The 18,231-nt window shown below is 46.9% G+C and overlaps 1 protein-coding gene across 1 annotated transcript in view; it reads left to right on the top strand.

The window, feature by feature from the left end:
• The first annotated feature begins 17,692 nt into the window (after positions 1–17,692).
• Positions 17,693–18,231, top strand: part of CCDC71 (coiled-coil domain containing 71) — a 10,699-nt gene continuing 10,160 nt past the window's right edge. The window contains exon 1 of the mRNA XM_034776211.1: positions 17,693–17,711. The gene's annotated coding sequence lies outside the window, so the exon portion shown is untranslated. The remainder of the gene's footprint in view (positions 17,712–18,231) is intronic.

Here is an 18,231-nt window from a genome sequence, read left to right on the forward strand (position 1 = left end):
AAGAACTGGAAACAGAATTTTCTGACAGATTTCAAGATTTCCAGCAATTTGCCCATTGCTTTCTTTTCTAATTAAACCTGAAAAGTTCAACGAAAGCGACTTGGATTTGTCTGTATTTCAGTGGATGGGTGTTGAAGATTTCGAAATGCAGCTCATTCAGTTAAAAAGCTCAGAATTGTGGACATCAAAGTTTGTGGCTCTGCGGAGCGCACTTGAAGCTACCGAGAGAGATCATGGGGCCTCTGTTCTGCCTTGCTGGACGTCCCTGCCAGTGAAATGTAACTGTTTGAAGAAAATTGCGTTTGCAATGCTCTCAGCATTTGGATCCACATACTTGAGTGAGCAGGTATTTTCACACCTGAAATCTGTCCTCTGTCCCTCTCGGAGTCGAGCCGGTTAACAATTGATCACTCAGAAGCCTGTGTGCAGCTTAAAGTATTCAAATCCGGGCCAGACATTGGAAAACTCAGCAAGGAAAAACAAGGGCAAGGATCACACTAAACTGATAAGATCTGCACTTTAATTTAATTTTAAATAAAGCTTCTGAAACATTTTGAAAACCTTGTTTACTTTACATATAACAGTAGTTTAGTTATATATTATAGACTTATAGAGAGACCTTCTAAAAACGTTAAAATGTATTACCGGCACGTGAAGCCTTAAATTACAGTGAATAAATGAAGACTCAGCACACCACTTCTGAAAGGTTGCCGACCCCTGGTCTAGATAATACTTAGCCCTTTCTTGAGTTCAGGGAACTGGACTAGATGACCTCCTGAGGTCCCTTCTAGTTCTGTTATTCTATGTGTGGAGTACAACAATTGCAATCTGCCTCATCTTCCCCAGAAACAAATGGGTTACTTGTGCGGTTCTTTAGGACCCCAAAGTCAAGGTAGAAAATGTACATGGAAAGGAGAGTAGGTGACTGGGATAGAATGCTGCCCCACCATTATTCACTTACCTGGAGGTGCCTCACAAATCCACAGGGTTTGCCCTATTTGACCTCCTTTATGAAAGGAAAGTGAGGGTGTTACTACCAAACTCAGGATGAACTGCTGAGAAATAGGACAGATACACCCCAAGAGTGGTGGCTAATTCCCCCATAGGATATACCCAACCAGCCACAAAAGTAAACATCTGTTTCACCACACTGGCTAACAAGAAGTTATAAAAGCAGTTTCCTTAGGCATCCCAGTCCTTGTATTACCACCGAAAACACTGGATTTAAAGGTGAGTGGTTCTTTACAAGCAATCTCTTCAACTAAAAGCTTCTCCTCATCACAAAGGACCAGCCACACACCCAGATCAATATATAACTCAAACCTTACCCAATAATCACGCTGTTGTCAATCCTTTAGTATCTAACATCTAAAGGTTTATTCATAACAACAAAGAAAGAAAGATGAGAGTTAAAATTGGTTAAAGGAATCAAATACATACAACAATTGCAAAGTTCTTGGTTCAGGCTTGTAGCAGTGATGGAATAAACTGCTGGCCAAAGTCAAGTCTGTGGCTGTGTTGCGGATTGTGGGGGAGTTAGGGCCCTGCACCCCTCTTCCCGAGATTCACTGCGACTCTCAACCAGCCAGTAAAGCAGAAGGTTTATTTAAGGACAGGAACACAGTCTCAAGCAGAGCGTGTAGGTACGACCAGACCCCCTCAATTAGGCCCCTCTGGGAGGTTCAGGGAGCTTAGACCCCAGCTTGGGGTTCCCTGCGTTGCACCACCCAGCCCAAACCGAAACTAAACTCCCAGCCCCTCCCGCTGCTCCTCTCCTTTGTTCAGTCTCCCGGGCAGAAGGTGTTAATTCTCCCCACCCCCGTTCCTGGCTCAGGTTACAGCTCAGGTAGCTTCCTTCAAGGGAAGTCCCCCCTCCTCACTGCAATCCCTCTGCAACATTCCCAGGTCAAATCTGCCCTGCTCCCTGCTCCGTCACAGGCTGCTTCCAAATCGTTGGAAGGTTCTCAGTCCCTTGGTTAGATGCTCCCATTAATATATGTTCATAGCCAGAGGTCGGAGCAGAAAAGAGGCAAAATGGAGGGGTTTCCAGAGCCTTTTATATCTTCTGCCATGTGGAGGGAACCCATTGTTTCAAACAAAGCCCTCAGCACAGCTGGTGGAAAATTACAGCAGACAAGATCATGTTTGGAGTCATCTGGGCAGATCACATGTCCACGCATGAAGGTTTGGACACAGTAGAAGCCATTAACTATACCCCAAACAGCACGTTTGCAGGAAAGTCCATTCAGTGTAGATGCAAAAAGAACAGGAGTACTTGTGGCACCTTAGAGACTAACAAATTTATTAGAGCATAAGCTTTCGTGGGCTACTGCCCACTTTATCAGATGCATATGCCCACGAAATATGGATATGCATCCAATGAAGTGGGCTGTAGCCCACGAAAGCTTATGCTCTAATAAATTTGTCTCTAAGGAGCCACAAGTACTCCTGTTCTTTTTGCGGATACAGACTAACACGGCTGCTACTCTGAAACCTGTCAGTGTAGATGGGCGTCTCCCATGATGCGTTGTCAGTTAAGTGTTTCTTGATGACCCACTTAATTTGAATAGTGCCTCCAAGATGTGCTGGGTGCTGCCTTGTGTGCGTTACCCCAGGAGCAAACATTTGAAATCCAGGTATAGAGCCAGTATTCATAACTTCAAATACAAAAATGATACATGCATACAGATAGCATAATCATAACCAGCAAATCATAACCTTCCATAGACCTCTTACAGGCCACACTTTGTACAAGATTTGTTGCAAATATATAACAGTGGTTGCAACAATGATCTATATGGTCATATTTTAACCAGTGTGACAGGGTCAGGCCAGATGGCTACAGGAGAGTGATCCTATTGGGATCCAGGAAGTGGGCGGGCAAAGCCCGCCCACTGCTAAAGGATCCCCCCCCCCCAGCCTAAGAGGGGGTCCACAGGACCTGGAGACCAAAAAATTACGGGGGACAACTAATAAAAGAACAGGGACAGGAGTGAGGTCAAAGGGTCAAAAGAAGGGAACCAGACGGGGACACCGAGCAGAGAACCCCGGATAGCGCCCACTGCTCCTCGAAGGTGTCAAGGAAGCCAGTGGACGCCGCCCAGAGGAACTCTGCCCAGATACGTGAACGAACGGAGGACCTGAAATAGGCCCCACAATCACAGGAGACTCCATCGGCCAACCTCCTCACTCTGGTTTATCAATGGCCAGTTGCGTTAGGGCCAGGAGGAGGTTGACCAGGAGGTCCCGTGACTTTGTGGGGCGACGGATAGGGAGTGCATAAATAAAAAGGTGAGGGGAAAAGTGCAACCAAAATCTTAACAAAATATCCGTGAGGAGCCGGAATAGGGGCTGCAGCCTGGCGCACTCCAGGTAAACATGCGCCAGGGTCTCCCTCACGCCGCAAAAGGGGCAGGTGTCTGGGATAGGGGTAAACCACGCCAAGCTACAGGAGAGTGATAGAAGGCAGATATATTTGCCCCAGGTTAATTAGGTCCCTTTTCCCTGGGTAAGGTAACAGGGAAGGTTCCAGAACAATCAGGAACTTTCTGAAAACAATTAAGGCAGACAGGCTGATTAGGACACCTGCAGCCAATCAAGAAGCTGCTAGAATCAATTAAGGCAGGCTAATCAGGGCAGCTGGGTTTTAAAAGGAGCTCACTTCAGTTTGTGGTGCACGTGTGAGGAGCTGGGAGCAAGAGGTGCAAGGAGCTGAGAGTGGGAGGGTGTGTTGCTGGAGGACTGAGGAGCACAAGCGTTATCAGACACCAGGAGGAAGGTCCTGTGGTGAGAATAAGGAAGGTGTTTGGAGGAGGCCATGGGGAAGTAGCCCAGGGAGTTGTAGCTGTCATGCAGCTGTTACAGGAGGCACTATAGACAGCTGCAGTCCACAGGGCCCTGGGCTGGAACCCGGAGTAGAGGACGGGCCCGGGTTCCCCCCAAACCTCCCAATTGACCTAGACTGTGGGTTCTTCCAGAGGGGAAGGTCTCTGGGCTGTTCCCCAACCCACATGGTGAATCTCTGAGGCAAGAAAATCCACCAATAAGCGCAGGACCCACCAAGATAGAGGAGGAACTTTGTCACAGCATACAGACAGCATAATCATAACCAGCAAATCATAACCTTCCCAGACACCTCACACAACAAACTTTGTACAAGATTTGGTGCAACTATAGAACAGTGGTTGCATCAATGATGTACACGGTCACAGTTTGTGTCAATAATGTCACACCAGTCCATAGCCAATCAACTGGTCCTGGGGAGATCAGTGGTTGGAGCTGTTATTATACAGGTGTGTGATGCCATGGAAAGGTACAGTCACACTGAGCTGTGAAGGTACAGTTGCACTGGGTTACAAAGCTTGGTAATGCTCAGGAGATCATTAATGGGTTTGCCCACATGGGATTCCCAAACTGTATTGGGGCAGTTCATAGAATCATAGAATATCAGGGTTGGAAGAGACCTCGGGAGGTATCTAGTCCAACCCCCTGCTCAAAGCAGGACCAACACCAACTAAATCATCCCAGCCAGGGCTTTGTCAAGCCTGACCTTAAAAACCTCTAAGGAAGGAGATTCCACCACCTCCCTAGGTAACCTATTCCAGTGCTTCACCACCCTCCTAGTGAAAAAGTTTTTCCTAATATCCAACCTAAACCCCCTCCACTGCAACTTGAGACCATTACTCCTTGTTCTGTCATCTGCCACCACTGAGAACAGCCGAGCTCCATCCTCTTTGGAACCCCCCTTCAGGTAGCTGAAGGCTGCTATCAAATCCCCCCTCACAGTTGAGGGGACCCGTGTCCATATCCTTTACCCACCGCCAGCACCCAGGCGCAGAACTTATCAACAGCAAGAAGTATTTCTCCAGGGTGCCTCCAGGGCTGGCTGACGCTGCGGGAGGTTTACAGCCATGACTGTCAGGTGGTCGGGAAGGGACGCTGCAGAACTGCGTTCTCCTTACACTGATGAAGAAAGGACTGTTTGGCCCCAGGACATTAATGGAGCGGAGGTTGGGCTGGTGATTCTGGGGTCTCAGTTTGTCCTCTGATGCCATTCACAGCCTGCTCGGACAGAAGGAAGGCCCGTTTTAACTATCCCCTGAGCAGTAGCGGAATGGGGGTTGAGTGTGCACGCGGCCCTTTGAAAGGCAGCTGGCACAGTTTATGGAGCAGATTGGAAGCAGCAGGGGAAAAAATGTTTCAATCATGAGAAGTGCGTGTTGTATTTGGCACAATATTTGTGCGAGCACGGGGGGGGGGGGGGCAGCCTTAGCGCAGGATGGCAGGCTGAGGTGCAGAGACTTGCTCTGAGGTTCAAGCCGCTAGCAAGGCATCCGTGGAGAACATAAGCACTGGTGGGATGCTGCTGGACACCTGTCGGGTCTGGTGCCGGAACGTGTTAGCCCCTGGGGGAGTGTTAGGATGCAGCCCTCGTGAGCACCGGGGTATCGTGGGGGAGGGGTGAAGTTTAACATCCACGATGTGCTTTTGTCAAAGACTAGGAATTATTTCAGCTTTATGGCAAGAGTCTTCTGTGTTCCGTGGAGCCCTGACTCAGAATGGACGTACCATGAATGGTTTTACTAGGGAAGGACAATAAAAAGAACAATAATAAAGTTTTAATGAAACCAATGGAAAAAAAAAAGTCTTTGTATTTGGAAATACATTTAACTGATTACGCCTCTGAAGTAACCAGCTACACACAAACCTTTAACTACCGCAACCAGGCAACCAAAACTCAAAGCGCAACCCTAAGAACATTTGAAATACCACGATTTGGGTAGGGGTGATGCACAAAGTCAAAGGCAAGTCCACCGCCCCTGGCTCTTCTTGTCTGTGGGGTGTGGGACTGAATCCCTCGGCTACAAAGAGCTGCGTTCCCAGTGCAAGGGTTCTCAGCGCTGGTGGTGGATCTGAGAGGGGAATGGGAGCAATGCAGTGGGGATACAGAGTTAGAAGTTGCTGCTCGTCCCAGTCCAGGGGCTGACGGACAGGGCAAGTCCCAAATTCCGGGATGGCAGGGCCTGCTGGCCTAGCAGCATTAGGTTTGGCAGGAGGGCGTTCCGGCTCAGGATAGCACCCATGAGCTGCCTCTGCCTCGCTCTGCTTTTCCCAGGCTCTCCTTCACTATGGTGATGCTGCTCTTGGCACTGCCCTGATCCCCTGGGAGAACTGTGTTTCTTTCTCCCACGGGGTCCTCATGTACAGTCTCCACCTCTCAGCCAGCCTGGCTTTTCTCTGGGACTCTGCCAGGAGTTCTGCAAACATCTCCTCCCAAATCTTGCTTTTTCTCCCCATCAGGTTGGCCAGCCTGTCAGTGGTAGACGGAGGCCTGGCCTGGATGGTCTGGCTCTTGCGAGTGCTGTGGGAGCAGGGGAATAAGCCAATAGTAGCGTATTGTTCGTATCCAGACAAGTCAGGACGAGGGGACCCACCAGGGCAAAGACTCCAAGAAGAATCCTTAGGGTTCATCTACACAGGTTCTGGGAGTCAGTCTCCCAGCCCAGGTCCCCAGACTTGCACTAGTGGGTGCTGTGCCAGGGCTCTAAAACTAGCCGTGTAGCCGGTGCATTTACAGGCGGCCTGGGCTGGAGCTCGGGCTCTCAAGCCCACCTCCGAGGCTTGAGCCCAAGCCGCACGTAGAAGTGCCAGTTATTTTAGGACCCCTGGCCTGAGTCCTGCTCACCCGATCTGGGGTGCCGCGGGTTGTGTAGATCAGTGGTTGTCAAAGCCGGTCCGCTGCTTGTTCAGGGAAAGCCCTGGCGGGCTGGGTCAGTTTGTCTACCTGCCGCGTCCACAGGTCTGGCCGATCGCGGCTCCCACTGGCCGCAGTTCGCTGCTCCAGGCCAATGGGGGCTGCGGGAAGCTGCAGCCAGTATGTCCCTCGTCCGTGCCGCTTCCTGTCAAAACACACTGAGATACAAGTACATAGCCAATATTCATAGCTTTAACTATGAAAATGATACTCATATACAGATAGCATAATCATAACCTCCCCATAGACACCTCACACGACAACCTTTGTACAATATTTGCTGCAAATATATAACCATGGTTGCAACAGTGATCTATACCAGTCTTTCCCAAACTGTGTTCCGCGGAACACTGGTGTTCCGTGAAAGAATCATAATTAAAAAAAAGGGTCTTTAATTTTTTTTTTTTTTTAAATTTGGCATATTTGAAGCATAGTTTACAACTCTTTCTGAATGACTGTAATTTAACATAAAACTCTTTTCCCAGTTATTGATAGATCTCGTATTGAATATCATGGTGTAAATTGAACGCGACACGCAAGCATGTTGACATCTACCCCTTTTGGGCACGTTTCAGTTAGTGACGTCGTACCTCTTCCTCTCGAGGCCGCGCGAACTGCAGTGGTATGCACACACCATTCTCTTTACGCCATGGTGAATATTACATAGTCACTCAACACGTTCAAACCTGTGGGTCTTTACCGTGTGTGTGATAAGCACAACTAAACTAGCTTTGCTCAAAACAATACAAATATTTGTGACAAACCAACTTTGACAAAAATCAGTATTTCTAAATATTGTTACTAAACCTACTTACCATGGATAAAAGAAGGAACTTTGAAACAAAAAGCAAGTTCTTCTGGTACTCCAATTGTGGCCAAAATAAATGAGCAAAATATTGTGATACTTCAAAGTGAGGATGAACAATCGCAGTCTTTTATTGCCGAAAAATCTGTTAGTACTAGTGAGTTATCCAAGGTGAAAGAATTTCCACCGAAGTATATCAAAAAAGAAGAAGAAGCAGGTGTTAAAAGACCAAAACAAAAGTATGATGAAAGTTATTTGTCTTTCGGTTTTACGTGTGTTGGAAATAAAGATGTTCCTGATGCGCAGTGCGTTGTGTGCAACAAAATCCTAGCAAACAGTTCATTGGATCCTGCTAAACTTCATAGGCATTTGGAAACCAAGCATGCTGAATACAAAGACAAAGATATAAGTTTTTTCAAGAGGAAGCGTGGCTCACTTGGAAATTGTAAACTTTCAATGATTAAAATTGCTAAAACAGACAACAAAAGTGCAACAGAGGCATCTTATTGAGTAAGTTACCATATAGCGCTTGCCGGAGAAGCTCACACTATTGGAGAAACGCTTATCGAGCCTTGCGCGAAAGATATTGTAACGTGCATGTTGAGCGAGCAGTCTGGTAAAAAAATTGATGCTGTACAGTTGTCAGATAATACTGTTGCACGCCGTATTAAAGATCTTGCCAATGACATAGAAAAAGAGCTAGTTTGCCAACTGAAAATTTGCCATGAGTATTCATTGCAGCTAGATGAGTCCACTGACGTTTCAGGACTTGCTGTGCTACTAGTATTTGTCCGATACAGATTTATTATTATTGAAGAGGACCTGCTCTTATGTGAATCTCTGCAAAGCAACACAACTGGAGAAGAAATATTCAACTGCATCAACAATTTTATCAAAAAGCATGAAATTAGTTGGGGAAAATGCATTGATGTATGTACTGACGGTGCTCGGGTGATGATCGGGAAGATGAAGGGAGCTGTAACGCGAATCGTAAGTGTGGCACCAGAAAGCACAAAGAGCCATTGTGTTCTACACAGACAAGCACTTGCAGTTAAAAAAATACCAGCATCTCTGAAAATTGTGCTCGATGAAGCAGTACAAATGATCAATTTTGTCAAATCTCGACCACTTCAATCCAGGTTATTTAAAATGTTGTGTGAGGAAATGGGGAGTCAGCACAAAGCGCTTCTTTTACATACGGAAGTGAGGTGGCTATCCAGAGGAAAAGTGCTTGTGAGGCTTTTTGAGCTTTGTAGTGAACTACTGGTATTCTTCACTTCAGATAATTCAGGACAAAAATTTAATGACTGTCTGACAAATTCCTCATGGCTAATGAGACTTGCGTATCTTGCAGATATTTTTGCAAAATTAAATGAAATTAATCTGTTGCTGCAAGGAAAGAATGTGACCCTTTTTACTACAATGGATAACATTTTGTCGTTAAAAAAGGAACTGGAATTCTGGGCAACTTTTGTAGAGCAGAATAACTTTGACTGCTTCCCTACAGTACATGAATTTCTGACTGAAATAAATTCTACAGTCCATGAAGAAGTTTCCAGCACCATTTTCCAGCACTTACGTGACTTGCAGGCCTCTTTATTAGAATATTTTCCTACAACTACTGATGATAATGCTTGGGTTCGAAATCCATTTGTAATTACAGCCAAACCACTCGGCTTTACTGCGCGCGATTATGAAAGCCTAATTGACTTAATTTCTGACTCTGATTTCAAACAAAAGTTTAAGGATCTTCCACTGAATAATTTTTGGAGCAGCCTAACAGAAGAGTACCCTAATGTGGCTAAACGTGCAGTTCGAGTGCTCCTTCCTTCTGCTACAACTTATTTGTGTGCAACGGGATTTTCGTATTATGCTGCAACAAAAACCAAATCTAGGAATAGACTTGATGCTGCGCCTGACATGAGGATCCAACTTTCCAGCATTATTCCTAATACTAAGCGAATTTGTGATAGAAAAACACAGAAACACCAATCCCATTAAATCCAAATGTGAATTTCTGTTTCTAAAAATAGATTTTCCTAGTAAAAATCTAATTTGTTTGGTGTTTTTTTTTAAGCAGAACACTGCTTTTAATTTTGACTCTTGCACTTGATTTTTGTATGACTTTATATGCGCTTTCCAGTTAGAAATTGTTAGTTCGAGTTATTTTAAATGTGTATTTTTGCTTTGTTTTATAAAATAAAATATATCTGAGCATAAATAACGCAATTTTTTATTTGAAAACCAAACGACTACAAAATAATATTATAAGTGTTCTGTAATAGGCTAAAAAGTGTTCCGTGGCCAAAAAAGTTTGGGAAACGCTGATCTATAGGGTTACAGATTATGTCAACAACGTCACACACCCACCTTATAGTAATTTCATCCAGACCACATTTCCTTCGTTTGCTTATGAGAATGTCATGTGGGACTGTGTCAAAAACCTCACTAAAATCAGGCTATATCATGTCTACAGCTTCCCCCCTCCACTAGGCCAGTGACCCTGTTCAAGAAGGAAAATAGGTTGGTTTGGCATGATTTGTTCTTGACAAACCCACGCCGGCTGTTCTTTATAACCCTATTATCCTCTAGGTGCTTACAAATTGATTGTTTAATAATTTGTTCCGGTATCTTTCCAGATATCAAAGTTAGGTCTGACTGGTCTGTAATTCCCCAGATCCCCTTTGTTCCCCACTTTTAAAGACAGGTGCTATGTCTACCCTTCTCCAGCCCTCTGGGACCTCTCCGCTTCTCCCGGAGTTCTCAGAGATAGATCATTGCTAACACTTCGAGATTATTCACCTACTTCCTTAAGTAGCCTCAGGTGAATTGCATCAGGCCCTGCTGACAAATTCATCTAACTTCTCACCTGCTCTGGCTTGCGTTCCTTCCCGCTGGTTAATATTATTGTGTTGAGTATCTGGTCACCATTAACCTCCATCTCTTCTTATGACTTGTCCCTGACTGCCACCAGGCCATCCCGCTCTCTGCTCCAGCCAGCCTTCTCTCCCCAAGAGAGAGTCAGAAATTTGCTCTCCTTCCCAGTCAGCCCCCACCAGCGCTGGGTTCAGCCCACCCCCGGCTTGACACCTGCTGCAGTTGTCGTGGGGCGAGGCGGATTGAGTTCAGGAGCTCTCATTAACCCTTAGCCCCTCTCTTGGGATCATTTGTCAGTCTGGAGAGAGAGATTTTTCTTCACTTTGTTCCCCAAATGGGCAAGTTGTGAGCACCCCATTTCATACCACGTGGGATGTATACGTCGGAGTCCCATGCTAACAGCTGCATTACCACTGCATTTCCAGAGCTTCCTTAAGTGCTTAGCTCCATGATTTCTTACCAGTAGAAGACCTTAACCCCAGCCCAGACCTTCCTGCCACATGTACATACCAGCATTAACAACAAAGAGTCTGGTGGCACCTTAAAGACTAACAGATTTATTTGGGCATAAGCTTTNTATGCTACCAGCACTCCCAGCTATCTTCGAGACACCACCGACTTCCTGAGGAAACTACAGTGCATTGACGTTCTTCCTGAAAACACCATCCTGGCCACCATGGATGTAGAAGCACTTTATACCAATATTCCACATGAGGATGGACTACAAGCTGTCAGGAACAGTATCCCTGATGAGGCCACAGCAAGCCTGGTGGCTGAGCTTTGTGACTTTGTCCTCACCCACAACCACTTCAGATTTGGGGACAACTTATACCTTCAAGTCAGTGGCACTGCTATGGGTACCCGCATGGCCCCACAGTATGCCAACATTTTTATGGCTGACTTAGAACAACGCTTCCTCAGCTCTCGTCCCCTAGTGCCCCTCCTCTACTTGCGCTACATTGATGACATCTTCATCATATGGACCCACGGAAAGGGGGCCCTTGAAGAATTCCACCTGGACTTCAACAATTTCCACCCCACCATCAACCTCAGCCTGGACCAGTCCACACAAGAGATCCACTTCCTGGACACTACAGTACAAATAAGTGATGGTCACATAAACACCACCCTATACCGGAAACCTACTGACCGCTATACGTACCTACATGCCTCCAGCTTCCATCCAAGACACATCATACGATCCATTGTCTACAGTCAAGCCCTAAGATACAACCGAATTTGCTCCAACCCCTCAGACAGAGACAAACACCTACAAGATCTTTATCAAGCATTCGTAAAACTACAATACCCACCTGGGGAAGTGAGGAAACAGATTGACAGAGCAAGACGGGTACCCAGAAATCACCTACTACAGGACAGGCCCAACAAGGACAATAACAGAACACCACTGGCCATCACATACAGCCCCCAGCTAAAACCTCTCCAGCGCATTATCCACGATCTACAACCTATCCTGGAAAATGATCCCTCACTCTCACAGACCTTGGGAGGCAGGCCAGTCCTCGCTTACAGACAACCCCCCAACCTGAAGCAAATACTCACCAGCAGCTACACACCACACCACAGAAACACCAACCCAGGAACCTATCCCTGTAGCAAACCTCGTTGCCTACTCTGTCCCCATATCTACTCTGGCAACAGCATCAGAGGACCCAACCACATCAGCCACACCATCAGGGGCTCATTCACCTGCACATCCACTAATGTCATATATGCCATCATGTGCCAGCAATGCCCCTCTGCCATGTACATTGGCCAAACCGGACAGTCCCTCCGCAAAAGAATAAATGGACACAAATCGGACATCAGGAATGGTAACATACACAAGCCAGTAAGTGAACACTTCAATCTCCCTGGTCATTCTATCACAGATTTAAAAGTCACTGTCATTGAACAAAAAAACTTCAGTAACAGACTTCAAAGAGAAACAGCAGAACTAAAATTCATTTGCAAATTCAACACCATTAATCTGGGCTTGAATAGGGATTGGGAGTGGCTGGCTCACTACAGAAGCAGCTTTTCCTCTCCTGGAATTGACACCTCCTCATCTATTATTGGGAGTGGACTACATCCACCCTGATTGAATTGGCCTCGTCAACACTGGTTCTCCACTTGTGAAGTAACTCCCTGCTCTCCATGTGTCAGTATATAATGCCTGCATCTGTAGCTTTCACTCTATGCATCCGAAGAAGTGAGGTTTTTACTCACGAAAGCTTATGCCCAAATAAATCTGTTAGTCTTTAAGGTGCCACCAGACTCTTTGTTGTTTTTGTAGATACAGACTAACACGGCTACCCCCTGATACTTGATACCAGCATTAGTCCACTTCTTTCTCAGCAGAATACATCCTGTCTCTGCCGCCCGCACTTAATGCAGGAGCTTCAGTCCTGTGAATGGGCCATGTGTTTGGTTCCCTGCCATGACAGGCTCTGCAGCTGTTGTCAAAAAGTGAAAAGGACAAGACACCTTGGTCTCTGTCCAACATAGATACACTGCAGTACCGGGAAGCTTTGGGGTGGCCAGGAGCTGACAATGACAAAGACTCCTGTAACGGGGGCCATATGAACTATACATAGATGGATGGATGGATGGATGAGAAGCAGAGGGATTGAAGAGTGAATTGAGGAAAAGTATCTGCCTAGCAATAATGTCACAACATAAAGCTTGAGCCATCCTAGGCTCTGTCTACACTAGCACTTTTGTTGGTCAGGGGTGTGAAAAAAACAACCCCCCTGACTAGGGTGACCAGACAGCATGTGTGAAAAATCAGGACAGGGGATGGGGGGTAATAGGAACCTATATAAGAAAAAGACCCCAAAATCGGGACTGTCCCTATAAAATCGGGACATCTGGTCACCCTACCCCTGACCAACCTAAGTTTCACAGACAAAGCGCCGCTGAGGACAGTGTTATGTCAGCAGGAGAGCATCTCCCGCCGACATAGCTACTACCGCTCATTGGGGGTGGTTTAATTATGCTGGCGGGAGAGTTCTCTCTTTGTCAGCATACAGTGGCTACACAGGAGATGTGACGGTGACTCAGCTGCCGCGGTACAGCAGTGTTGCTGTAAGGTCTGTCGTGTACACAGGGTGACCCTAGAAACAGATGACAGATGAAGAAAAAAGCTTTCTGCCTGGGGTTGTGCAGAGTAGAGCCAAATACAAGAAATCCAAAGAAATGCTCTTCTCTTACCTCACTTCATGGATTGGCATTGTCCATCTGGATTTCTGCCCCTCACTGCTATGTCTTCTCTTCCTGGATTGCTTTGCTCTGTTTTCTGTATTTAACTGGTCTCAGAGTAGCAGCCGTGTTAGTCTGTATCCGCAAAAAGAACAGGAGGACTTGTGGCACCTTAGAGACTAACAAATTTATTTGAGCATAAGCTTTCGTGGGCTACGGCCCACTTCATCGGTTGCACAGAATGGAACACACAGAAAGAAGATATTTATACATACAGAGAACATGAAAAGGTGGAAGTAGCCATACCAACTGTAAGAGGCTAATTAATTAAGATGAGCTATTATCAGCAGGAGAAAAAAAACTTTTGTAGTGATAATCAAGATGGCCCATTTTTGACAGTTGACAAGAAGGTGTGAGGATACTTAACATGGAGAAATAGATTCTATCTGTGTAATGACCCAGACACTCCCAGTCTCTCTTCAAACCCAAGTTAATGGTATCTAGTTTGCATATTAATTCAAGTTCAGCAGTTTCTCATTGGAGTCTGTTTTTGAAGCTTTTCTGTTGCAAAATTGCCACCTTTAAGTCTGTTACTGAGTGACCAGAGAGGTTGAAGTGTTCCCCTACTGGTTTTTGAATGTTATGATTCCTGATGTCAGATTTGTGTCCATTTATTCTTTTGCGTAGAGACTGTCCGGTTTGGCCAATGTACATGGCAGAGGGGCATTGCTGGCACATGATGGCATATATCACATTGGTAGATGTGCAAGTGAACAAGCCCCTGATGGCGTGGCTAATGTGATTAGGTCCTATGATGGTGTCATTTGGACAGAGTTGGCATCGGGCTTTGTTGCAAGGATAGGTTCCTGGGTTAGTGTTTTTGTTGTGTGGTGTGTGGTTGCTGGTGAGTATTTGCTTCAGGTTGGGGGATTGTCTGTAAGCGAAGACAGGTCTGTCTCCCAAGATCTGTCAGAGTGAGGGATCGGTTGTAGATCCTTGATGATGCGCTGGAGAGGTTTTAGTTGGGGGCTGTAGGTGATGGCTAGTGGCGTTCTGTTACTTTCTTTGTTGGGCCAGTCTTGTAATAGGTGACTTCTGGGTACTCTTCTGACTCTGTCAGTCTGTTTTTTCACTTCAGCAGGTGGGTATTGTAGTTTTAAGAATGCTTGATAGAGATCTTGTAGGTGTTTGTCTCTGTCTGAGGGATTGGAGCAAATGTGGTTGTAACTTAAGAGCTTGGCTGTAGACAATGGATCGTGTGGTGTGGTCTGGATGGAAGCTGGAGGCATGTAGGTTAGTTAGTATAGCGATCAGTAGGTTTCCGGTATAGGATGGTATTTATGTGACCATCACTTATTATCACTGTAGTGTCCAGGAAGTGGATCTCTTGTGTGGATTGATCTAGGCTGAGGTTGATGGTGGGATGGAAATTGTTGAAATCATGGTGGAATTTCTCAAGGGCTTCTTTTCCATGGGTCCAGATGATGAAGATGTCATCAATGTAGCGTAAGTAGAGTAGGGGCGTATGGGGACAAGAACTGAGGAAGTGTTGTTCTAAGTCAGCCATAAAAATATTGGCATACTGTGGGGTTATGCGGGTACCCATGGCAGTGCCGCTGACTTGAAGGTACACATTGTCTTCAAATGTGAAATAGTTGTGGGTGAGGACAAAGTCGCAAAGTTCAGCCACCACTTTTGTTGTGACATTATCAGCGATACTGTTCCTGATGGCTTGTAGTCCATCTTTGTGTGGAATGTTGGTGTAGAGGCTTCTACATCCATAGTGGCCAGGATGGTGTTTTCTGGAAAATCATCAATGGATTGTAGTTTCCTCAGGAAGTCAGTTGTGTCTCGAAGATAGCTGGGAGTGCTGGTAGCGTAGGGCCTGAGGAGAGAGTCCACATAGCCAGACAATCCTGATGTTAGGGTGCCAATGCTTGAGATGATGGGGCGTCCAGGATTTCCAGGTTTATGGCTCTTGGGTAGCAGATAGAATACCCCTGGTCGGGGTTCTAGGGGTGTGTCTGTGCAGATTTGTTCTTGTGCTTTTTCAGGGAGTTTCTTGAGCAGATGGTGCAGTTTCTTTTGGTAACCCTCAGTGGGATCAGAGGGTAATTAATGGCCTGTAGAAGGTGGAGTTAGAGAGCTGCCTAGCAGCCTCTTGTTCATATTCCAAGTTATTCATGATGACGACAGCACCTCCTTTGTCAGCCTTTTTTATTATGATGTCAGGGTTGTTCCGGAGGCTGTTGATGGCGTTGTGTTCAGCATGGCTGAGGTTATGGGGCAAGTGATGCTGCTTTTCCACAATTTCAGCCTGGATTCCCCTTGTACTTCTGGGACCCGCTTGTGTTAGTTCTCTGCACCTAGCCCTTGGTTTGCTCTGGGGAGCACTGAATGCTTTTCTTCCTAGTGTCTCAGAATCCAATGAGCAAGGGGATATTTAGGATGTGGCGCTATGGGGCAGGCTGGGGTGACTTGGAGTGTGAAAGATCTGAAGTGACGTCAATCAGGAGAAGTTGGGGTTTATCAGGAATGTCGGTGAGGGTCCAATGGGGTGTCACTGAGACGTGGATACGAGGATACATTGGGAAGTGGAGACTGGGCAGTGAGAGGGTGTGAGGAGGATTGACGAATGAAGGACTGTCATCAGTGGTGTGCCAGGGGATGCGAAGCGGATTATTCATGGGGTGCTGGCAAGGGACAGAAGAGGTCATAGTGCAGGGAGTCAAGGGGAACGACGGGGGACTCTGTGGATGCCATTGGGGAGGAACTCAGGCTTGCAGAGAGCATCACTGGGCAGTGTTGGATTCATTGAAGGAGGAGGTCAGTGAAGGGATGTGGGGGTCACTGAGGCAAAGGGTTCATCACAACGGTAATGGGGGCTTTATGTGGGGGTCAGAGTGGTGTTAAGGAGGCCATGAGATGGTTGGTGAAGGAGCTGGGGGACGTTCATGGTCTCTCCAAGAGAATGTTGGTGGGGGCCACTGGGAAATGTTCGGGGTTGGTGGGGGTGATGAGTATTTGCTAAGGGATTTTGGGAGTGTTGAGGAGCCAAGTGGAAGGTATCTGGGGGACCTGGTAGGGGGAGTCCCTGGGGGCTGGTGAGGAGTCTAGGGGGACTCCTGGGAGTGTCAGTGGAGGTGCAAGAGCCGGGAACTCCTGGGAGCCATGGCAGAGTGGAAGCTGATGAGGGTTCAGTGCGGGGGTGTTGGGTCAATGGAGAATTAGGGGCCCTATGGTGGGGTCACTGGCAGGGTTATGAGGGCCTATTGAGGTGTCAGCGAGGAACCTGGGGAGAGTGCTGGTGGTCTAGGGGGGTGTCAGGAGGATGTCGATAAATCTCTGATAATTTTCATATGACTTTACATTGTGCCTCTTCATATAATCTTGTAGTGGGTCTACGTGCGTGTGACCTCTGTTTTCATGAAACTTTATATCAAGGCCTAATATAGAAACCTTGTATTGATGAGCCTTGGTGTATGGAAACTTTGTATCAAAGCCTCATGTAGAAACTTTGTGTTAAGCCTTGGTCTAATGTTATAAGGCCCTAAGGACAGAGCAAGATAGAAGAAAAATGTCTTTTTGCTAGGAGTAGAACAAGATCTTCCCCCCCAACTCCCTTAATCAATTGCCCTGTTGAATGAACGAGGTGTGAATGAGTAAAGGCTTGGAAGGCAGCACCTCCAGACAGCTGCAACAGTTGGAGAGGGGCTGGGAGCCAGACCCAAGGACAATAAAACTTGTCACGTGGGCTCATTAAAGAAGAGCAGATATACTGATGGCCTCGGGGGTTAGAAGCGAGCACCTTCTTTTGGAAACACCCTCTTTGCAGCATTGGGACAACACCCAGAAGGAAGCAGCACAAAGGACCAATGGACACAAACACAGATTTTGAAGCTGATACAGATTTGCATGAGAGGGAAGCTGCTATAAAAGTGAGGTGTCTTGCAGAGGACCCCGGGTCTCGTCTTGTCAACATGGGAGCAGCGATCCGGATCGGCAGAAGCTCGGCTCCACCCCCTCCCCCATCTAACTCACCTGGCCAGTGAAGTTAAGGGGAGCAACTAGTTGGTAACAACAACAAGACGGAGTGTGTGTGTGTGTAATCTCGGCTGTCTGTGAGCTGAGGGGTGAAAATATTATCTATCATATGCATATGATACAGTGTTAATGAATACATGTATTACTAATTAATGTGACGTTTTGCCTTATTCCCCCTGAAAAGATCCTGTGCAGGACTTTAAGTACAACAAGGATTCATGGGGGCCAGGGGGTGGGGGGGCAATGTGGTGAGGGGATCTGGAAGGTCATGGGGTGACGGTGTCTGGGGGTGTCAGTGGGGCTGTGTGGGGATGGGGATCAAGGGGTTCATGGCTAGTGGAGTCTGGTGGGGTCAGTGAGAGGTCAGGGATGTTCATTGGGGTGAGGGAATCACGGGGAGGGGATCAGAGGGGTCAGTGAGAGGAGTCTGGGGGGTTTCATGGGTGGGAGGCCGGGGGGGGTCAGTGGGAGACTGGGGGGGGGCTGGGGAAGGGGGTTTGGGGGTTTCATGGGGGGCGAGGGTCAGTGGGAGGAGACTGGGGGGTGGGGG

This window comes from Trachemys scripta, chromosome 7 (assembly GCF_013100865.1).
Source record: "Trachemys scripta elegans isolate TJP31775 chromosome 7, CAS_Tse_1.0, whole genome shotgun sequence".
Classification (NCBI taxonomy): Eukaryota; Metazoa; Chordata; order Testudines; family Emydidae; genus Trachemys; species Trachemys scripta.